Here is a 25,050-nt window from a genome sequence, read left to right as displayed (position 1 = left end):
AAATGAGAAAGTGGAAGGAAACGGGAGTACTCTGAAAAAAAAACCCACGGGCACGATGTTATGCACCACAAACTTACTTGGTCGGAGATCGAACCAGGGACCCCACTTACTAGAGGTAAAGGGGCCTACCACTGAGCCACTGTGACTCCCATTTTTTCTCCTTTAAATAAATTACAAGGAATTTCTCCGGTTTTCTCTAGTTTACCAAATGCTTGAACTTTCCTCATCTTAATCGTTGCTAAGGTATTAATGCGATCCGCTACTGATCTAGATAAGGTGGCCCAAAAGTAGGTATACACTCCTGCATTGATCAAGTATAACATTCTAGCTTGTAAGTTTATTTGCTTCGGCTGTTCGGAACTTAAGTGTCTTCACTACAGCGAAATTTAACTACCGCTAATTTTAGAGTTTTTCTGTAATATCTTCAAAACATATAAAAAATATTCGAAAAGCAGAAACGTAGTGAACTAGACACTATGATTTTGCATGTTATACCGTTATCACAACTCTTCTATCTGCTTTCGATTTGCAACTGTAGATAGATTTAGCATTTTTTTGCGGGTTCTGTAACTAGCGGCATACCAAAAGCAGATAAGTGAATTGTGGTAAAGCTATCACATGCAAAATCGTATTGTCTAGTTCACTACGTTTCTGCTTTTCGGATATTTTTATTTGTTTTGAAGATATTACAGAAAAACTCTAAAATTAGCGGTAGTTAAACTTCGTTATAGTGAAGACTCTTAAGATATAAGTAAAAATACAATAAGAACAAATAATAAAGGAACTAAGTCTACCTGATGAATAACAATAAGAAATTTCATATATATATATATATATATATATATATATATATATATATATATATATATATATATATATATATATATATATATATAAAGCAATGAGTTAATCAGTACGGGACTGTATACCTACTTTTGGGTCACCCTGTATAGTAGTTTTACGCCAGAAATTATATCTTCAGAATGCATCATGCATTATCTCCATCATTACATAAGACTTGAGTGCGATATTTTCAATTCAGAATCTTTCGTCTTTCCACGCAAACATTTATATGACGACAGTTGAACAGTTGCTGACGACATAAGTGGATCCTATGATCCCAAAAGCGTGACGTTTCAGTGTAAACACGCATATGGAAATCTCGTGCTTTAGTCACTTGAAAAAAAAAAAGAAAAAAAGAAAAGAAATAAAGAAAAAGAAAAAGACTTAGTAGTGTACGTGTTTGGGCATTGTTTAAATATAAGTAACTAGACACCGTACGTGTTCCAGCAAAGAGCAATGACATATGATTAAAAGTATTTTCTCCTATTCACGTGGTGTCAAGAGGAAAATAACAGTGTTGCAAAATGTGGTAGTATCACTTAAAGCTTTTAAAAGTATGGTCAAATAATTCATTGAGCAAAACCAAAAATAGCATTTTGTTTTATTTTCGGAAGACTATCGTGTCGAACAGGCCAACAACAAATACGGTTTTTGTTCCAAAAAAAAAAAAAAAAAAAAAAAAAAAAAGGATGAAATCTTTAAGCTTTACGTCCCATGCTTATGCCAGCTAGGCTAAAGTAGACGGTAATCGATGAGAAATTAATGAAATGGTGAAATGAAGAAGGTGGAAGGAAACGGGGAAAACCCTGAGAAAATTAGAGGCGAACCCTTTACCACTGAGCCACCGCGCTTTCCGTTCGACCTCCAATGGAAGAACAAAACATTGCGTAAAATTTCGAATAGTGGTAATTCACATTACAACCAGGGCCGGATTTAGCATTTTGGCGCCCCTAGGCCCAATAATTTTTTCCGCACCCCTAGTCTGATTAAAGTTACTTTCTTAAAAACCTTCATTAAAAAATTATATCAGGCCTATATGTTAATTGCTTAAACACCACTCCACGATGCAATTTTATCTTTAACTTTACCAACTATTATTTGTTCCAATAAACTTCAAAATCAGAATGCTTTATTAGCACCTGATTTTTTAAAATCAATTCAAAAAATGTGTTAAGTTATGGTTATTTATTTTATTTCTAGATATTTTTTAATTTTTTTTCTCTCGGCCGTGCGCCCCCTGAGAGCTTGCGCCCATAGGCCCGGGCCTACCGGGCCTATTGGGAAATCTGGCCCTGATTACAACCTGACTTCGGATAGAATGGCTACTATTATACACTACTACTACTACTACTACTACTACTACTACTACTACTATACTATTATATACTACTAGGGCTACTGTATATCTTGTGGATAAATGATAGTCGGACGCCATGGCCGAGTGATCTCGTACATTTGGCTTCTTTCTTCCTTTCTTTCTTAGTTTAATGGTCCATAATTATGTTTCGACGGTAAGAGAGGGGGTGATAAGATGGAGGGTCTTAATGGTGGAATGAAGAAAGTGAGAGGAAACGAGAGAATTCCAAGAAAATACATGGACATGATGTTCTTTTTACCAAAAACTCGCATGATCTAAATCGAACCATGGATCCCATGCACCAGGGTAAAACACTCTACCACATTTTTGTTTTAAAAGTTCGCTCAAACCCCAACAATTAGGCTAAGGGAGACGATGATTAAGAGAAGTAAATTATGATGGAAGAATTGTTGGAATGAGAAAGTGGAAGGAGACGGGAGTACCCCGAGAAAACCCACTTACACGATGTTGTGCGCACCAAACTTACTTGGCCGGGTATCGAACCAAGGACCCACGCACTAGAAGTAGGCGCTCTCTACCACTGAGCCACCGTGCCTCTCAAAAAATGAATTGAAAAAGAAAATTAAAAGAGAGAGAAGAGAAAGATTAATGGCATAAAATACTTTTACTTGTTATTGCAAGAATAATTTTGTTTATCATACTGAATGGAAGCTGGCCCAAGCGCTCAGGAATGATTACAAAGTAATAATACAACTTTGAGGAAAATTTTCGGAGGAATAACAGAAAATGGGAAAAAGGGAAATGGACAAACAAGTGAGAAAGCAATGAAAGTTGTACAAATGAGAAACTCCATTGTAGCAACAGGTCACAAAATGCGATGCGGGCGGGCAATTAAGATCAAGGTATCTCTAAAAATGAGATATATATTCAGAATGTGTCGCTACACGTTGAATATTAATTACGTTTCGCAGGGAAAGCATTGGAGCCTAATTAAGAAGCGTTGGAAAAGAGACCTTTGGATAGACAAAAGAAAAGTGAAAGAAAAATATTAAAACACATCGATATTTTACTGAGGGGCTTAGCCAAGTAAGCTTAATCTTACTGGCTTAGCCAAGTATGTTTAACCTTACTGGCTTAGCCAATTATGCTTAATCTTACTGGCTTAGCCAAGTATGTTTAACCTTACTGGCTTAGCCAATTATGCTTAATCTTACTGGCTTAGCCAAGTATGCTTAATCTTACTGGCTTAGCCAAGTATGTTTAACCTTACTGGCTTAGCCAATTATGCTTAATCTTACTGGCTTAGCCAAGTATGTTTAAACTTACTGGCTTAGCCAATTATGCTTAATCTTACTAGCATAGCACAGTACGTTGTTTCAGTAGCAACAAACCTTCCGGCTTGTTAAACCACAGTCGCAATAATGAAATCTTTAATTTAACGTCCCACAGTTATGCCTTATAGCAGGCGTGGCCAAGGAATCCCCCGCGGTCTATAAGCCAACCGACAATTGTAAGAGAGAACCCACGATGGTTTGTGTCACACTGCCTGCATCGATCATTAGGCCTAGTACTTTGATATCCTGTAATGGACCAGTGAACAAATAAGTACGCCGGCAGTGCTTCCTGAAGTGAAAAGTAGGCCTCAAACCTAAAAAGGTTCGCACCCCTGCCCTATAAGGTAAAGGAAGACGTATGATTAATGGAAGTAAGTGATTTATGGAAGAATTGGTGGAATGAGAATGTAAGAAGAGACAGTGTTGCCCAGCCAAACGATCAAACCGACGATATTGTCCATTACAAACTCATATGACCTGCGCGGAACTAGGGACTTCTTCTATCAGACATGAACACTCAACCAGTTAAAAAACAAAAAAAGCCAACTATACCTGACTGTCCTGAGCACTTGAGTTCCATCATTCCGTTTTTTTTTTTTTTTTTTTGTTTCTTTTTCCTTTACATAATTGGACAGTATACGAAAACATTTATATCTTGGATAGTTAAAAATAGCCACGTTCCATCATGGATTTTGCCTTAACGACAGGAGCGCACCCATTGGGGGTCCACTGGGTCTGGATCCCCTCCCAAAACTTCCTAACTCCACATACATTTATACACTTTCTTAAAACTTTAATTGATATAGACCAAATATTTGACTTTACTCAGCATTTGTACTGTTTCTTTTCTGATAATAAATAAATAAATAAATAAATTTTATCATTTTCCACGAGAATGTAGGTATAGGTACTTAAAAATTAATTGTATTTTTTTTTCGGCTGTAGAATAACTCGTCGATACTACATAAATAAAGTGGCTTGTATTATTGGGGCCCCCAAAACCTTGGACCCCTTGCAACAAAAATTTCTAGGTGCGTGCCTGCTTAACAATCAGGCGAGCGCTTCAGACTGCTTCACTACACCACAGTGGTGTCACTGAGCATTCCTTAAACAATAGTCATTAAAACTAACTAATTACGGTAAATTGGAATTGAAATTAACAGTATAACGCAGTTATCCACAAATGAATTAACGTATTATATATACAAGTTAGGTAAAAAAGAAAAAAAAAGTACTAACTTCTCTTGTCACAGACGGTACAAAATGCGCATGAACGAATTTAAAAAAGAAATCAATAGAAAACAAAACTAATCCGTATTCTCGTGACATTTCTCAGTTTCTATTTATCAGTTTTTTTCTAATTATACGAATGCATGATGGAACAAATCAGGCTTTCATTATCATTGGTATAGAAATAGACTTGCTCCGTACGAAATTAGGAAAACAATTTAATCAAAACCAGACCAGTATACTAGTTAGTACCTCGCAAATGAGAGGTTATATGGTCCGTCCCTGTCTGCCTTCATCTATACGTAGAAAGTTTGTATTAAAAAAAAAAAAAAATCTATTGCACCTGTGATCTGAATTGATAACATTGTCAAAGCGTAGTTAAGGGCATTTTAAAAAATATTTTTCAAAAACAATGTTCCCAAAGTGTTTTGCGATTCGTCATTGTGTTACTACATACTGTAAATAACTTCGTAGCTGCAGGTATTATATTGTAAACGTGGAACTATTTGGCCTAATTCAATGCTACGACAATTAAAAAAAAAACATTGGTGAAATGAAATGAAATGACATTTTAGTTTCAACAACGCACTGCTATGCCTAATGCTCTCAAACGGGTCGGGTCAGCTCGGGTCGGGGCAGTCGGGTCAGCTCGGGTCATGCTACTCGGGTCGGGTTGTCGGGTCAGCTCGGGTCGGGTTGTCGGGTCGGGTCAATCGGGTCGGGTTATTCGGATCGGGTCAGCTCGGGTCGGGTTATCGGGTCAGGCCAATCAGATCGGATCACGGTTCGGGTCAGTCGGGTCGGGTCGGGTCGGTCTTCAACCCGACCCGACCCGACCCGTTAAGAGCACTAGCTATGCCCTCTAGGCTAAAAAAAGACGAATGATTAATGAAAGTGAATTGCTTTGAAATTAAATGTTTATGTCCTCCCACTGGGAATCGAACCAAGAATCAGGTACGGCAAAGGCACACGCGCTAGCCACTGCACAAATGAAATGAAATAAAATCTTTCAGTTTGACATCCTACGATTATGACCGTTAGGCGAAGGGAGACGGATGATTGAGCAAGTGAATGATGATGGAAGTATTGGCGGGATGAGCATGTGGGAGAAAGCAGGAGTACCCCAGAAAACCCACGGACACGATGTTGTGGGACCAGGTACTCCGTGCAACAGAGGTAAGCGCTAAAAACTATCGGTAATCGTGTTTTTGTACTTAAGTATACGTGATGTTCAAAACTGATGTTTCCGAATAAATATTCTTAAGAGTCTTCATCCCGGCGAAATTAAAATACCGCTAATTTTACAGTAATTATGTGATATCTTCAAATAGATAAAAGATAATTGAAATACGGAACGAAACCGCCCTAGACAATATTATTTTGCGTGAGGTACCGTTATCACAAGTCACCTAGTGGCTTTCCGTTTTCAGCTGTTTAGAAACGCGAAAATAAATGCCGATTTTCAAAATGGCTCGAAATCGAAAGCAGATAAGTGAGTCGTGATAACGGTTTCTCATGTAAAATAATATTGTCTAGGGCGCTCTTGTTCCACATTTCGATTATCTTTTATCTATTTGAAGATATCACATAATTACTGTAAAATTAGCGGTATTTTAATTTCACCGGGATGAAAACTCTCAGTGGTTGTTTTCTTGCACTGCTGTAGTGCATTGTCTAATTCTACTAGGCAAGTACACAGACTTGAGCAAAACGTCTGTATTTAACGTCTCAAGAATGTAACCCTGTAGGTTAAAGAAGACGGATAACTAATGAAAGTGCATGATTGTGAAAGGAATTGATGATGTGAAAATGTGGAAGGAAACGGAAGAATCCCGAGGAGACCCACATTGTCCATCACGAACTCACATGGCCTTGAATCGAACCAGGGAGCCTTGACAGCAGAGCTGAGCCCTCTAGCACTTAGCCACCGTTCACCATCTTCCCTAACATGAACTACTGTAGAAGAGTGTTTCTCTAATTGAGATAAGATATTATCTCATGTGCCTCAACGTTCAATTACGTTAGAGAGTTTTTGAATAGTAATATAATAGGCCTACAAGTTTAAATTCACACGACGTTTCCATCGGGACAGTGGATTAACCTATCTGTCATTTACATTACCTGTGTGTATAACTATTGTGCCATTTGGTCCAATGAATTTCGTAGAACCGGCATACAGTATACCTACATGGTATAATGAAAAGTGTTTAAGGCCCATTTTAAATCGAAATGTTTACTCCATAATTAGCTGTATGCTCTCCGTTAAAGCAGCATCGTAAAAATCAATTGGGACATACTTTTCTCTAGAAGACGACAAAATAATGACATTTCAAGCTAGGTCGCCATTCACAATTCAGTTGAACGCACGTCATTCAGCATAAATATCCTTCCCTGCGTTGTAAAGCTTAATTTTATGCGGTATTTGTAAATATGAGACCGTACAGAAGCAGTAGAGTACGGCGTAATCTTTCTGTGGGTTTGAATTAGGAATTATAATTTCTGGGCTTTCCGCATATATGGCCTTTTAAGCCTGTAATATATGAAGGATGACGTCCTTCGGCGATCACACAGGGGCCACGGTGGCTCAGTTGTCGAGTGTTTACCTGTGGTGCGTAGAGTCCCTGGTTCGATCCCAGTTCGCGTCGAGTAAACTTTGTGGTAGAGGAACTTCCTGTAGATGGATTTTCTCGGGGCTCACCCGTTTCCTCCCACTTTATTCATCATCGTCTCCTTTAGCCTTGCCGGCATAAATGTAAAACTGAAAGATTTCATTTCGGCGATCACAAAATGCGGGAAGTGGAGAAGGAAGCGGCCTGGGACTTCTGTGTTAGGTACCATCCCAGGATTTGCTTGATGTAAATGAGCAAAACCCAGAATAAACTTCATTCAGGATGGCTGATCTGAAAAATCTCTTACCTTTTCGATAGAGTATCACCACTGGAAATCGAAATGAAATCTTTGAGTTTTACGTCCCACTGTTATGCCGGTTAGGCTAAAGGAGACGGTGATGATGAGTAATGAATGAAATGGTGGAATGAAGAAAGTGGGAGAACCCCGAGAAAACCCACGCACACGGTGTTTGTCCACCACAAAGTTCACTTGGCGGGGGCTGGGATCGAACCCGGGACCCCCAAGCACCAGAGGTGAACGCTCTACCACTGAGCCACCGCGGCCCTCCACCGGAAATCGAACCGCCCACACCGAAGGCGAGAACGTTAGCGACTACACTACGCGCGCGGGACCACTCAATCTTTTTATGATCGAACTATTGGAAAATAACTTAAGCTTGTAAAACGAAGGACACGTTGTGATGTACTTACAAGTAGAAAAAAAAATAGGAAAGTTTTTTTGTTTGTTTGTTTTGTAACTAGTAATCGATAAATTATGCACATTGTTCTCCGTGACAATGGCATGATGAATGCTGATACTTCTTAGTAAATGCAATGACGCAATGCAATTCTCGGAACTGGACCAGCCCATCGTACGAAACATCATGTGATTTAAAAGAGGCTGTAAGTGTATCCAAGTAATATAAAAATTAAAAGAAAGCAAGAAAAAAAAAACTCTTAAGAATAGAGATAAGGATCATTTCTCATCAATGACAGAAATATAACATTAAAAACGGTCGACCCCAATTCCTGAAATAACTACAGTATATATGTTCCTTGATACCCAAAATTAACAAGGGTAAACGAACTTTGATCCGCTACATTCACAAATGATTCTCGAATTATTTTCACAGATTGATCTAAGAAACAAACTGTATGTTTGAACTTGTTTCTTTTATAAAGAAAAGTCAAAATTGACAATTTTTGAACTAAAGAAGCGCGATTGTATGTTATCACAATAAACAAAAACGCATCGCTATGCGAATGACATGAGCATCGTGGGCTTAATCGTACATGCAGCTGTGTGTTTACGTGATTTAAGCGCTCGACCAATCAGCGGCCAGAGAAATGCCAAGTTTTCCTGGTTTACTCGGCTCTCCGCTCTCCAAGGTCACGTACGAAGAAAACGACCACGACGCGTTATCGAGGTTGCTATAGTATCCAGTGTTGCCAGCCAGTTGTGAAGAAGAAAGAGCCAATTAATAAAGAGCGTTAGTTGGTAAACTACAGTGTAATTTACATCAATTAGTCAGGATTATCATTTTAGCCGTGTAACTAAATAGGATGGGGATTTTTTTTTAGGTAAATATGATACGTCATGTTCACCCGATGTGTGCATTCATCTAATTATTATTTTTTTTTTGATCTAAAACTATTACTGAGCTCCCTCGTACCTGAGAGGTTAGCGTATGTGTCTTTGGTATGGGGGATCCAGGTTCAATTTCCGGTAGGAGCTCGTCTCGTTCCCACCCCACATTAAGCTTTAGGTACACGCTACTGCAAGGGATGCTAAATTTAAATCAAGTTAGAAATGTTAATTTTCATTTTATTGTGGAGTTAAAATACCTACGTACGTAGGCCACGGGCGTACCCACGGGAGGTTCACCGGGTCCGGACTCCTTCCCAAAAAATTCCTAACTCAACATACATTGTACTCTTTCCCAATGAAACTATACTTGCTTAACAAGGAAATGATCGATGTAGCATGAAAATTTGATCTTACGCTTCATCTATACACTCTTTCTTTAATAAAAACCTCATAGACATAGTGGCTTCTAGTATTAGACACCTCCCAGCAAAAATTTCTGGGTGCGCATCTGCCTAGTATTAACACACTGTCTGAGCTACCAACACAAGAAAACTAGCAATAGAACTAAAGAGTGATCGTGGAAATAGATAAAAGCATATAAATACCTAAACTATACTTTTATAAAATAAATTAAGAAGTTTATGTATGTTAAGGTCTGTGTGTGTGTGTGTGTGTAAAGGGAGAGCGGCGGGAAGGGGGGGAGGGTTAAAATGAATAAACAGTTGTTGGAAGTGTATCTTAATTTCACAATCTGAAACTAAAATGATCTCCAATTTATCCTGGACATTATACTGCACATGCCAACGGCAGAACATTTTTGGTTGCATAACAGAGTAGGATATACAGTTAGTAGAGAAAATCATTTTACAATAAAACAGTAAGCTAAGGTGAATATGATGTAATAATATGGGATGATTTGCAGTTTTTTTTTTTTTTTGTATCGTCCTGTTATGCTATATCGTACAGCATTTAGGCTATATGAAACGTGGACCTACAGCTTAACGTCAGATTCAGTTCATAACTCCCAGCGAAAATCGTACCTAGGTCTCCCGTGCCCAAGGCGTGTACGCAAATGCCAGAGAGTCTTGTGAAAATATTGTATAGCTATCGAATGTATGTGCCTGTCCAAAGTTTCAAATCTCAAGTTTGTATGTAACTGCATGTAATTAAAGTTGCAAGGGTAAAAATAGGTCCTAAACAAAAACTTTTGAAGAAATAAATTCTTCAATAAACGAAATACATGGGTTTCGCTTTATATGTGGGGTAGAGCTCCTTCGTGGCTAAGCGGTTAGCGTACGCGCCTTTGGCGTGGGAGACCCGGGTTCGATTCCCGGCGGGAGCTCATGTGGTTCGGATTCCACGTTAATCAGTAGGTCCACGTCTCATATAGCCTCGCTGCTGAAAGGGACGCTAAACTAAAATCAACTCAATTATATGAGGGGTACACTATATTATTTTTGTCTGTTGTAATCTTTGGTAATAAAATTGGTTATTTAGAATTGAATCAGTTAAATGAAAGTCGGAATTTAATTTGGAAAATCTTCGGCTTCATGTCACTGCCTTTCATCAGTCATATTTTTGTCATTTGAAAAAAAAAATGAAATGAAATCTTTGAGTTCTACGTTCCACGGTTATGCCGGTTAGGCTAAAGGAAACGGTGGTGATGAGTAGTGAATGGAGTGGTGGAATGAAGAAAGTGAGAGGAAACGGGAGAACCCTGAGAAAACCCACGCACACGGTGTTTGTTCACCACAAAGTTCACTTGGCGGGGGCTGGGATCGAACCCGGGACCCCAAGCACCAGAGGTGAACGCTCTACCACTGAGCCACCGCGGCCCTTGTCATTTGAACTGTTGGTAAACTCATTAAATTTCATTACGGTATAACCCTACCCCATATGTGCTTTGTAATACTGTCTATACGGGAGTGTTGTTACATTTAATTAATAAGGATAATGTTTGAAGCTACATGAATCGTGCCCTTATATCCTAATGTAAGATCTGAACGGTGGAAGAACCCAGCGGGAAATTCCCACTATGCAAATTGATGAGTGTTCTCTAATGGGATTCACGCTACTTAAGTAATACGGCATTCGATACTGGTGCGGAAGATTCCTGATTCAACCCCAAGCCACTCGAGGGTATCTCTCAGAGTTATTAATGGTATCGGAACAAACAGGTGTAATATATTTTATTGAGTTTCGCTTCTGCAACAAAAATCGAAAGAGAATTTCTGATTTTGTTTTCAATGTTTCGCCCCGGTAGCGAAAACAATTCCAAAAAGGCCTGTTCTATTCCCAGATCCAAAATTAATGAAAACCACTTCTGATCTCTTACTTTTTTTTCGGGGGGGGGGGGGGAGATAGTGATACCAGTGCGATATTAAAATTTAAACTACAGAGAAAAGAGAAATAATCTTTGTAACAAAGCCAATCTTTTGTTGCTGTAGATGCTTCCCCGCGTTATCATCTCAGAATTGACCAACATTGTTGGCAGCGTGTTACGATCTTGAGCTAACGATGATGATGAAACGGTTTCAGAACATAAATCAATGTAACTTTGTTGTTCGGTTTCGTAAACAGAACCGATCTCTCCCCAGAGCATTTCGAATGAAAACATTAATTTAGTTTTTGTTATGTGAATCCGCGCTAATGCTCTCGCCTTTTCTGCGAGCGGTCCCGGTTTCGATTCCCGGTTGGAATACTCGGTCGAAAAGATGTAACAACTTTCCCAGGCCAGCAAGCCAGAGATGTCCTTATTCACACCAGGCAAATGTCAGGATGGTACCTAACACACAGTTCCCAGGTCGCTTCCTTCCTTCTCCATTTCCCTGATGTAGCGGTATGTGCTCGCCGAGGGACGTCATCCCTCATACGTGCTTAATGATGATAATGCCAAGAAATATGTATAAATAAATAAATAAATAGTTTTTCATGACTGGAACTAGTGTTGTCCACGAGAGACGAGACAAAAATAATATTTTCACGTCTCGTAAATTTGTAGAATTTTCGTCTAGTATCAATTCTTGAAAAAAGTTCTCGCTTCATTTCGAAATACTGTATTTCTTCTCCCGTTTCTTAAATTTATATATGTACAACATTTATGCCCTAATTTTTTGTCCTAATTTCATCAAGAAGTTTATCAGAATCCTTACACGAGAATTACGAAGTTTGTGATACAACAATATTGAAACCATATTTATTATTGGAGTACATTGTGTAATGCTTTGCATATACAGGGTGGCCCAAAAGTACGTATACAATACAGTATTGCATTTTGTATCATTTCTCATTGTTATCCATCAGGTAGAGTTAGTTTCTTTATTATTTGTTCTTAATGTGTTATTACTTATAGCTATCTTAAGCTTGGAAGAGCCGAAGCAAATAAACCCATAAACTAGAATGTTATACTTGATCAATGCAGGGGTGTATACCTACTTTTGAGGCACCCTGTATTTACACGTTGGTAAATGCTCTTTGTTATGCTCGTACATTCACTTTATCAATTTGTAGTATCATAATTAACACTAGAACAAGGTTTGAGAATTAGGATTTAGATTTCTGGGCTTTCGGCATCTATGTCCATGTTAGTCCGTTATGTGTGAGGGATGATGACGTCCCTCCGCATCTGAGGAAAGAGAAAGATCAAAGGATTGGGGAAGGAAGGAAGCGGCCTGGAACCTGCATGTTAAGTACCATCTCAACATTTATCTGGTGTGAGTGAGGACAACCCAGGAAAAACTTCACTCAGGATCAAGGATCTTATAAATAGAGGATCTGCCCTTACAACAAAATCTTGAAGCCATACGTCACAGTTTCGCCACCCCCTACTCTGCCCACTCTGCCCAATAGGATCGCAATGTTTTGAGCCAACAATCATGGCGGAAACGAAAGTAGCCAATCAGACGATGACAGAAACGAGAGTAGCCAGTCAGACGTGCCGATGCTCGGTTGTTTTTTGGCTTCATCGATTTAATAGGATGAAGATACATAAGGGCAGATCCTCTATTTATAACATCCTTGCTCAGGATGGCTGGACATTTTTTCGGCCGAGTATCCCCAGGGGAAATCGAATCCGGGACCGCTTGCACCAAAAAACGACTACTATGCGCAGGGCTACCAGAACAGGTTTTGAGATCTAAGACTATGGTGAACTAGTGTTGCCCACTAGACTCGTAAATTTTTTTATGTCGTCTCAAAAATGAGACGAGAAATGTTACGTTCGGTTCTCTTACCAATGGAAACCCTGATTCCTTGAAACTCCCATCAGTAGCGGATCTACAAGCTAAAAACTTTCGGGGAGGCAGCAAGAACACAGATTATGATAGGTATATATAAATATATAAATAATATTATAAAAATATATAAATAATAGCTTAAATTATTTTTGACACAAAAAACTGGCGGACCTAGTCCCCTCGGCCCCGGACTGATCAGACTGGACTCAATTTTTATCAATATCATTTAGTAGCATTCAACATCCGTTCCTTTAGCTAGCAAGATACCTTAAAATAAATCTCGCTTCTTTCCCCAAAGATCCACACACTTTTTTCCATACAGAATCATTCACATAGAGTAGGTCACACATGAGTTACGATAAGAATCAGTATGTCAAAGGAAATTAAGACTAAAATCTTAGAAAGAGAGAGAGAAAAGATATATTTCCTCCTAGGATGTTAGATGTTGTCAGCAAAACATCCGTCTAGAACAGTAGCAAAATCCCCCAGTAAATTGGCGTGGCCACTTCCGGTTCAAGAAGCGGAAGGGGTTGATCTAAGACATAGATACGGAACAACAAAATGAACTTGCACGCGGAGGAAAGATAAGAAAAGTATAATGAGGAAACCTAAATTCCTGGAGATAATTAGTGCTAAGAGTAATGAGAACAAAAATTTGAAGGCCAATGAGAATTTGATCGCCTTCAGTTTTCTTTTATACTTGTAAACTATGCTATGTATAGTAAGCTGGATAGGTGGTAGCTATTTTTTTTTCTTTTTGAATCCATTCAATGCTACAAGAATAGGTGTGATCTTCTCCATTAATTCTCTGCTCAAATTAGGGGGTTCGGTGGCTCAGTGGTAGAGCGCTTCCCTCTTGTGCGTGGGGTTCCTGGTTCGACCCCCAGCCTAGTAAGTTTGTGGTGAACATCGTGCTAGTGGGTTTTCACAGGGTACTCCCGTTTCCTCCCACTTTTTCATTGCACCAATTCTAACATCATCATTCACTTGCTTTAATCATCGTCTCCCTTAGCCTAACAGGCATAATCGTGGGACGTTAAACTGAAAGATTTCATTTCATTTCTCTATGGTTCTACGCCGTATTCCCGTTCCATCTCGTTCTTTATCCATCTATTCAATCCGGAAGTGGTAGAAATCTATGATGTTCATATGAAAAAAACGAGAAGCATTTTTTTTAAGATGGATTCAGTACGCTAAGAATATTACATCTTTGCCCTTATTTAGCTACTAACACCGGAGTCTCCCACTTCTTCCAGTATCAATATAGATCCTAGATCCAGGGGCGTATATAAGGGCCCCGCAGACCTCGCATTGCGGGGGCCTCAGGCCATCAGGGGCCCCCAAATCGTGAAGTGGGAAGTAGAGAAGGGGCCCCACTCCACGCTGTCTGCGCCCCCAAAAACCTTTAGTTACGCCACTGCCTAGATCCTAATAGAAAGATCAGGTCACAGAAAAAAAACTGTTCTTTAAAGGTTGAATCCCTTATCAAAAGCAGTTTCTTGCAATCCCTTACAATATTTCCGAAATCCGATTTCGGAAAATGAACGAACGGATCCACATACGCGTAGCTGCTCCGTAGACTGTTACTTAGGGTGGTTCAGTGGTAGAACGTTTATCTGTGATGGTTGGGGTACGTGATTCAATCCCCGATCAAGTAAGCTTGTGGTGGAAAACATAGTGTCTGTTGGTTTTCCGTTTCCTCCCACATTTCATTCCACCAGTTCTTCAATCATCATTTATTTGCCTTAATTATCCGTCTGCCTTAGTCTAAAGGGTGTAATCGTGAGACGTTAAACTGAAAGATTTAATTTCATTTTTGTTATTTATGCAGATAATTGTTTGGAAACTTTAAAAAGAAAAAAGCGCCCCACAAATATTGATTTTACAAATTCCAAGCTTAGTTAAGCGTAGCTCTGTAAACAATTGCAATTTCCTTGTTGACTATTTAGCGCTAATCTAATTGTGGTTCTGAAAAGTCGAGGAAAATATTGCGATAAAGCGTTATGGTTTGGTAACACTTACAAAAGTGTGGTTATGCAATCCATAAATTGACGTCAGCGGTTACCATGGTGTTTGGCAGTTTAGGTCAGGATTGGTTGGTTTGTTTGTGCGGGAAAGTCCCAGCAGATAGCAGCACGTGTACAAGGAAATAGTTATCGGCATCAGACGGGAGCAGAGTACGGGTGTAATCAGGGCAAACGAAACACGCGAACGTTCCTTGGGTGTTTCAGTGCAAGTGAGATTTTAAGAAGGTGTAACCAGTGGAGAACTTTTTTTAGCGAGGGGAAAGGAGAAAGAAAATAACCTGCCGTGTATGAGTGATTCATCCTTGTTAGAGGCAGCGATGTGGAGAGAGAGCGGATCTCATTTTAGGTGAGTGCGTGTCCTGTGTTTGTTGCTTTTCGTGATCAAATGTTGTTTTGTTTTCAAGTCCATATTTGGTGACTGACAAATTATTCTTCCAAATCTCTATTTATCACAATAGAGAAAGGTGATATTAAGTTCTGACAAGTAAAGTAAGTGGTATTAATATTGTTATTGTTGTTTACAGAAGTTTTCCGTCCGTGTTCAACATCAAGGCTATATGAAGAAGTTTAAATTAGAGTACGAAACATCGCAACGCTGTTCCACCGGAAATCGAACCCAAGACTCCATGCACCAAAGGCACACACTAGCCAGTATACTAACTGGAAGAGCAAGTGGTACTATTAAGATTTGCAATTTGTAATTAAAATTTTTAAAACTTTTCTGCACAAAAAGTTTCTGTAAGGAGAATACTAATCTGTTGTGGAGTTCGGGAAACGAACCCACATCTTCCGTAGCAGCGGCGAAGACCCTAGACTGTCTGATGGCTAACCGATTAGTGCTTTGTCTTTGATGCGTAATTCCCCAGTTCGATTTCCGGAGATAGTATTTGTGATTTACTTGTTAAGTCATAGGACTATGTGCTAACAGAAGATAGCTATTCCAACTGGAAGCAAACTAAACCAAAAAATGGAGTAGCTTCAAGAAGATGAAAGTGACCGTATTCAATTGTAATTTCTTTGTAGAATTAAATGTCCAATTTCAGTTCCGGAAATACTCACAACATTGGTATTTAAACCATCGGGGATCGAACTCTTGGACCTTGCGCACAGAAAGTACGCTCGCCATTTTTTATTATGGTTTCGCTCCGCTTAAGTGGTTCCGGGTTCGATTCCGGAGTTCATTAGTGTCACATTTATTTTGTAGTTTTGAAAATAGGCCCATTATATAAAACATCTATCGACAAGGGGTATCGAGATGTTCTTTATAATAATAATAATAATAATAATAATAATATAATAATAATAATAATAATAATAATATAATAATAATAATAATAATAATAATCATTATTATTATTATTATTACAAAGGTAAAGATTAAATTTTAAGGAATGCATTCAACGCGTATTCAAAAAATTAAAAAAAATATTTCAGTTTAACGTTCCACGGTTATGCCAGTTAGGCTAAGGGGAACGATGATTAAGGCAAGTGATTCACGGTGGAAGAATTGGTGGAATGTGAATGTAGGAGAAAACTAGGGTACTCCCAACAAAACCCATAAACACAATGTTGTCCAGCACAAATTTACTTGGTCGGAATCGAATCAGGGACCCCACACTTCAAAGGTAAGTCTTCTACCACTGAGCCACCATGCCCCTACAAGTATGCAATTAGTACTTAAAATTGTATCCCCGTACCCCAACTTATTTTACACAATTCGTTAGGCTAGTACCGGGGGATTGTAAAATATGGATATTTCGATACAGCGCATAATGCTAACTTCTGCGTAATTCTTTGAAACACTTCCACGAGGTTCCTTAATATTTTAAGCCAAAGCGTTTTAGAACGCAAAGTTTCTCATTTTCGTCTGCTTTTAAATCTGAAAGGAGGCGTTTCCGACCCATGCTCTCAGTTGATATTAAGGGATCGTCCAAGACTTATGACACTGAATCCATTAACACCTGTATATAGGTCGCTCAAACGTGGTCAATAAGGTATCTACCTGCCAACTGGATGGCCTGTTCGATTCCCGGTGGGGGTGGGAATTTTTTTTCGTTCCAGCTTGGTTGTGAGGTTCATTCACCCTCTTTGAAATGGGTGGGAAACCTGGGCAAGTAATAACACCGGAGCGTTGTACCTTCATACAGAAACTTTTAACTTTATGGCCTGTTCCTTTACTGAGATTAATTTGAATCTAAATGCCTCCGTCTCAGTACACAGACTATACAAAACGGGATCCTATTGCTTACGAACTACTCGAAGTCAAGCAACTCCACCGGGGATCAAATCCATCGCGAAGTTTGCGCGCACACAAAACATGCGCGTTAACTAGTTTGCCTCGGAAAGCCAATTTGAGTGATCTCGAATTCAGCTCAGACTTACGTAGAAGTGTAATAGTTACTGAGCCCGACCCTTCATTTTTTCTATTCTTCGGGAAGAATTAGAGGGGGTGGTTAGATTTAAGTGTCTTTAAGTAGATATGTGTAGAAATTAGGAAGTTGGCTAAGCTACTGTTTTAGGATATAAAATTACACTCATAGAATGTTATATGTTTAGCGCATCCAGAGATACCACATTGTTCCTATATTTTATGCATATTCTAAGTACTGGCATGGGGTCTCGGTGGCTCAGTAGTAGAGCGCTAACCTCTGATACATGGGGTTCTTGGTTCGATCCCCGAGCAAGTAAGTTTGTGGTGGACAACATCGTGTCTGTGGGTTTTATGGAGTACTCCCATTTCATCCCACATCCTCATTCCAGCAATTGTTTCATCATAATTCACTTGCCTTAATTACCCGTCTCCCTTACCCTAAAGGACATAATCGTCAGCCGTTAAACTGAAAGATTTCATTTTATTTTCTTTATATAGTGAGTTATATTGTGTAACTCAAAAGAAGCCAGAGAGAGAGAGAGAGAGAGAGAAAAAAGAGAAAGAAAGGAAGCGAGCGGAGGCTGGTTGGTGGTTAACGTTGTTGCTTCACAATCCTGACATCTTAGTTTCAACACCACAGTCGACCATACTGAATAACATTTTTTGCTCTTTTTCGATTGCGTGAATGTTCAAATAGATGTTACTTTAAATAGACTCCATGCAACTTCATGTCACTTCTTCCACCACACTTGCTGATTGTAAATGATTTTGTAAATTGGCCATATCTTAAAACTTTTTTTTTCTGCTTCACGAAACGAATAGGGTGTAAGTAGTGTGAACGACATAAAAGCGAGGATACGAATAACGACAGAGATTGAGGAAAAAGAAAGAAATATTTTGTGAAAAAGACGATGGGAAAGCATTACGAAGTTTTTGTGTATTCTTCCCCGAAAACAAGATTTTTCTAATCCGTAAGCTATTAGGATGACCAGTTCCTTTCCTCAGTGATTCGAAACTAAAATGAAAACCTCTAAGTTTTACGTCCCATGTTTATGTCAAGTAGTAAGAAAGGGCGGATGATTAATGAAAGCGAAAAGTTACGGGAAAATTAGTGGAATGAGAATGGGAGAACACCAGCACTATGTTTCCCTAATGGGGGGACTCCATAGACACTGAGTTAAAAAAAAATCACAAGATCGCATAGCCTGGAATCGAATCAGGGACTCCTTGCACTAGAGATCAGCGCCCTACCGCTGAGCCACTGTTTTATCTGCAAATTATTTCAGTATCGTCCACTAGAGTGTCATATTACTTCTTTGACGCTAGTTCTCACGAGACGAGGCAAGACGGGAAATAAGGTTTCCTTGTCTCGTCTCGATTCACGAAAAGCTGTTTGTCTTGTTTTGTAAATTTACTCCCGATTTTCTCCCCTTAATTTGATCTAAAATAAGGATGTCTATCGGTCATGAAAAAATCACGAAATCAGAAAACGGCCATGAAAGTCAAGAAAAAGTCATAAAATTTAGCTTTTAGATCACGATTTTATTTATCTGTACAAATGCAAGTACAGATTCGAAAATGTTGTTCTATAAAACGTCAAATTCACCACCAGAAATGTCTATCGTCGACTTTAGACACTATCAAATCGCAAGCAAACCACGCTTCTATCGCATGGATGAAAATTCGGCCTAATTTGCACCCAAATGCTCTTGAGAGAGTTATGAAATTTTATAATTTGGTAAAGAAAAAGGTCACGAAATTTCATTTTGGAATTTTAGTAGACACCCTGTAAAAGTTACCCCGCTACGAGAAATCCACCATTATTTAAGCCATATGTATTATTGGAGTATATTTTGTATAACGACTTACAACTAGGACAGGGTGGCTCTATCAACGGCGACACGGTGGCTCTGATAGTGTGTTTACCTCTGATACATGAGGTCCCTGGTTCGATCCCGGACAAGTATGTGGTGGACATCGTGTCCGTGGGTTTTCTCGGGGTACTCCCATTTCCTTCCACGTTTTCATTTCACCAATTCTTCCATTATCATTCACTTGCCTTAATCATCCGTCTCCCTTAAGGGTCTTCACTACAGCGAAATTAAACTACCGCTAATTTTAGAGTTTTTCGGTAATATCTTCAAAACAAATAAAAATATTCGAAAAGCAGAAACGTAGTGAGCTAGACAATACGATTTTGCATGTGATACCTTTATCACAATTCACTTATCTGCTTTTGGTATGCCGCTATTTACAGAACCCGCAAAAAAAAAAAATATGCTAAATTATCTATAGTTGCAAATCGATAGCAGATAGCAGTGGCGGGTCCAGGGGGGCGGTCGGGGCGATCGTCCCCCCAGAAGAGGAAACTTTCTTATTTTATATATATAAAAGTTTGGAGCCCTTAAAAGTGCAGTATGACAACCCACCACACCCCCAGAAGTCGGTCCTGGATCCGCCCCTGGCAGATAGATGAGTTGTGATCGACCGAAACGAGACGAGAATTGTCATATTTCTTATCTCACCTCGAATTTGAAAGCGAGACAAAAGGAAAAAAATCTCGTCTCGTGTGCAACACCAAGAACAACTAGAACAGTACTAAAATGACGAATTAGACAGCAGTGGCGGATCTAGAAGGTGAAAAATGGGGGAGGCAGTCAGAACGCAGACTATAATAGGTGCATCATGAGTTTACTATCAACTTTCAAAAATATATAAATAATAGCTACAATTATTTTTGTCACTAAAAAAAACTGGGGGCCTAGACGCCTTTGGCCCCGGGCTAGATCCGCCAGTGTTGGAAAGGTTTTTTTTTTTTTTTTTGTTGCGTCCTTACACAACATCAAGGATATGAAGGACGGTTCTGCTATTGAGTTCCGAACCATAAGCTTCAATTGGCGAGTAGCTTCATATATATATATATATATATATATATATATATATATATATATATATATATATTCATTCGAAAGTCACTTGGGCTTGCGGTCAGTAATCTTAATGTGAGTCAGGGTCACGCTTGGTCGTGACCGTTCCCCACCCCAGTACATCTCCTTCAGGAGAACTGGATTACAGGACCGAATCTACCTGATATAGGGATAGTGGGAAAGACCGTTCGAAAATCTAGCGTAATTTAAATCGGTGACGACGCGAGCTTTTTTAATTTTTGGGGAGGGAAAGCAAACGTAGGAGAAGAGAAATGTTTCGGTTGACACTTCTTGCGTATCGAAGATGATACATATTCGTGGTGGGCACAAAAATTAGGTTATTCGGTTTCCGAGTTTTAGGAAAACTGAAACCGGTTTTTGAAAATAAAAAAAAACGGTTTTTCGGCGGAGCTGGTTTTCTCCAAACCCAGTTCGGTTTTTTGCCGAATCCGGTTTCGGTGTTCTTCAACACTGGTTGGATTTTCTTCAAAACCGGTTTCAGTTTTTCCAAAACTAAGTTCTATTTCTGGCCAGAATAGTGTTTCGTTGTTTCGCCGGTTTCTGATTCTGTTTCCACGGAAATAGTTTTGTGTGTTTTCCAAAAAATTTTTGGATTTTTAGTTTCGGTGAAAACCAAACCGGATTTGAGAAATCGAACCGGTTTTGGAGAAAACCGAAATGTCGGTTTTTCGATTTTGTTTTTTCTAGAAACCGGTTTTGACCATCGCTAATAGTTACATATTATTTGACTTACGTTACTATACAACGTATCTCCGGAGACAGGCATAAGGCACCAGGGGACGACCCCTGTGGCGTTGTCACTGATTTATATCCTTAGAATTGCGAATCTTGAGTGTGGCGGCCTGCTTACTAAGCCACTGAACTACACTAATTGTTACAGGTGTGAATAGGAAGACTTTAGTCTTAAATAAAATTTAAAAGTAGGACACATTGATTTCATTGAATTTGTTATTGAAGAATGGAAGAAATATCCATGGGAAACCAATGCTAAGTATCTGAATTTTCTTAAAGGAAGGACGTGGAGGAGTTTGTGGTTTTGGTATTTGTTTTCGGATTTCGTTATCAGTGCCAGCTAACACTTGATTATTTTGTAAGCATCCGTCACGCCACTTGCCTTCTCAGTCCAGGAGCTCCACGTGTTTCACGTTGGCGTGGTTCAATGCAGTTGAGCGGATGTTGAAGGCGGGAAATACAGTTTTCGTGACAACATGAGGACGATGAATAATTAAAACATGATATGCATTTCATTTAGTTTTTATGGCTCGTAATGGCCTCTCCGTACGTGGATGACTACTACCTTAATTGAAATTGTTATAAATATGTCTATTTAATCTCAATACACGTGGTGGAAAAGAGCCAAGGTTGGCTATATCTAGCGTATACCATTGGTGCACATCAAGGATTGCCAATTAAGAGTTTTCTTTATTACTTAAAAGTGATTATGGTTTGATACTGTCATTTATTTGTTTGTAGATTAATGTCTCGTCTCTGCACCGAGGTTTTATAAGACATGGACCTAAAGTTTGACATTGAATTCGAATAATATCTCGGTTGCTCGATCTCTCTGTGTCAAGACCTGAATTTGAATTACATATACGGGGCCGCGGTGGCTCAGTGGTAGAGCGTTCACCTCTGGTGCTAGGGGGTCTCTGGTTCAAACCCTGCTCCCGCCAAGTGAACTTTGTGGTGGACAAACACCGTGTGCGTGGGTTTTCTCGGGGTTTTCCCGTTTCCTCCCACTTTCTTCATTCCACCACTTCATTCATTACTCATCATCACCGTCTCCTTTAGCCTAACCGGCATAACCGTGGGACGTAAAACTAAAGATTTCATTTCATTTTCAATTACATATACCCATCTACACATTCCTCCGAAATCGATCTTGGACCTGTGACATCAAAAGCGAGAACACTGGCTACTTAACCTTGCATGATTTTAACCTGTTAAATTCCTTTTTTCAGCACTTTTATTTTGAAGGGGGAATTCTGCCAACTTCTATGTGATTTCCAAGTATAATCTGGTTTTTGTCCCCCCCCCCTTACTCGTTAGTCAAATGATTAGTGGGTTTGCCTTTACCTTTGGTGTATGAGGTCTAGGTATGGAAGAGTACTGAACGCACTACGGTCGGTTCGATCCCGTCTAAAAGTGGTTCTCGTCCTACGAAGCTTCGCTGCGTAAGAACAAATTAAACAAATCTAGAACGTTCTTGGCTGTTTAAGAGTTTAAAGACATATTTTTAGCACCACGGCTATATGAGAAGAGTCCTATTGTTCAGTGAGATCCGAACAACTACTCAAGTTTGTACCGGAGGCAGCTACTTTACCGCGAGCTGAACCTTATTGCACAAAAAATACATGCATTAGTTACACAGCCACAAAGGAAGTCTGGATTTTTTTTTTCGATACAGATTTTGTTTTAGCTATTTTGTACTCAGAAATGTCACTCAAGGTCTGTAATGTACCCTCTCATATATTCCTAATATACCTTCATGAAAGCAAGCTCTTGTCTTAATATTTGTCAATATTTGTGATCTCCATTCTCTCCCTGAAAACAGGTGTTCTTGAATAGGCCTAATTTATTTAGTATTTTAGATAGATATATATTTTAAATGTTTCTCCCCCCCCCTTTTCCCTAAAATTTTAGTAACGTACAGTCCTGACTTGCTTTGTGAGCAAACCCTGTACTCGATGGTAAAAAAAAAAAAAAAAAAGTAACTTATAAAAAACCTGCCCTAATACTACCTACTAACTTTTGAAGAATAGCTTCAGTGTCGTACACAGAAGTTCATCAAAGGAGGGGATTCAAGCTCGCATAAATTCAGGTGTTTATACACATCTTTTAATATGATAAATTTTTATTCTTGTATATCTTGCACAACGGGGATTAAAACTCCAAACCCTACTTTGCGTACACTACTGATCAGCGTATATGCCTATCAAATGCTCGCATATAGTCCAATGGAGTTAATGGGTCCTGGATTCGATTTCTCTTGAGGTCCCTTTTTAGTCTTGACCCAATATAGTCAGCTAAGTGCGGAAATTACGTGGATTAAAAGGTAGTGACTTGAGGTTTAGAAATAACAGCAATGGGAAAGTGATGCCGTAGCTCACATCCCCGCGAAGTTAAATTTGATTTTCTTTGCATGCTAGCTGAGAATGGTGATGCAGTTCTGTAATCCTTGGAAGAAAATTGGGGTAATGGCTTACTATGAGGGTTGATTTTACGTTACGGTCAGTGCAATTGGATTTAAGGATCAATTGTGAATCAGAACGCACATTAATAGTCTGGCCCTGGCCTCCACGTTAATAGCCGTTGACGAGCCCTGGCAATCATAATTTCGGTGTTACATGAGGACAGAAAGCAAGAACTTAGAGAATTTTAGTTTCTAATTTATATTAGGTTTTCAACTGATTACGTGTAAAGAAGTCTTCTATCATCGTATTTATCATCCACGTGGTTGCCCTGTTTGTTTGACCTCTGTGTCTCGAGACCTGAATTACACATCTCGATAGGGCCTAAGGCGATGCTGAGTGAGTCTAGTCTCGGAATTTCCTCCCATCATCACCTCTCCTTGTCTGGGTTTTCCCGTCATCAAAGTAGGCACTTTCCAATTCTTACGGATCACACACACCACTTGACAAAACACGCACGGCCAGGGAGTGACGCAACGATGTGCCGCTGACGTCAGTAAACTAGCGGTTAAGAAAACCTATGTGTAATGGGTCCGGGTGGGAAAATCATTTTCGTGCGTAAGAATAATGAACCAAAAATTTGAAATGTCCATCCATAATGCTGCCATGTCGAAACGATGAGTAGCCTACTTAAAACATATGATTTATTAACTCTGACTGATTTTTTTTTTTTTTTTTGGTAATATTTTGGATTAAAATATACGTAACTTTAGCTCAAAGTGTAGCAGCTCAGAGTGTCATTTCAAGATTTACTGAGAGCGAGGGGGTGGAGGAAATTAATACTCCCTGATAATTAGGTTTACGCGTTTCTAATTAACATATTACATTATTGATTAAAATGTACGCATCTCAAACTTAGAGGGGCAGAATAATTGCTTCATCCCCTGAAGGCCCAAACGAAGGTGTAGAGGGGAGCACACAAGGATAAATTTCTATGTACGCCTTTGTTAGCAGCTGACCCATATAGGACGTTGAAGTAAGATCTGAAGCCTGTAAAGCATTTTATATCCTCTCACCGGGAATCTACTCTTGGTAGGGTTCCCAACTATCGGTTGACCCATATTGGGATAAATATTTAACAATAGGCCTGTATATAGTCAGTTATCTGGGGGTGACTTGCAGAGGCGGATCTAGCCGGGGGACCTAGCCCCCCCAGTTTTATGACTGACAAAAATAATTTAAGCTAGTATTTATATATTTTTGAAAGTTTATAGTAAATTCATGATATACCTATCATGGTCTGGGTTGTGGTTGCCTCCCGCCTTCAGTTTTTACTTTTTAGATCCGCCTCTAATGACTTGCCAGACAGGACTTTAAAAAAACTAATGAAAAACTAAATTTCACGAAAGTATCATT

At 39.2% G+C, this 25,050-nt stretch overlaps 1 protein-coding gene across 5 annotated transcripts in view; it reads left to right on the top strand.

Annotated features, from left to right (window-relative positions):
* Positions 1-25,050, top strand: part of LOC145670412 (ETS homologous factor-like) — a 57,597-nt gene that overhangs the window by 6,094 nt on the left and 26,453 nt on the right. The window contains exon 1 of one of the 5 annotated variants that reach the window (XM_081739069.1): positions 15,266-15,530. The exons of 3 other annotated variants lie outside the window; for them this stretch is intronic. The gene's annotated coding sequence lies outside the window, so the exon portion shown is untranslated. Of the gene's footprint in view, positions 1-15,265; positions 15,531-15,558; positions 15,674-25,050 lie in introns of those variants that run through there. One more of the 5 variants, XM_081739070.1, reaches the window with a different exon arrangement.

Source organism: Thermobia domestica, chromosome 14 (genome assembly GCF_964235325.1).
Source record: "Thermobia domestica chromosome 14, izTheDome1.hap1.1, whole genome shotgun sequence".
In the NCBI taxonomy this organism is placed as follows: Eukaryota; Metazoa; Arthropoda; class Insecta; order Zygentoma; family Lepismatidae; genus Thermobia; species Thermobia domestica.
This window is presented reverse-complemented; position numbering and strand designations above follow the sequence as displayed.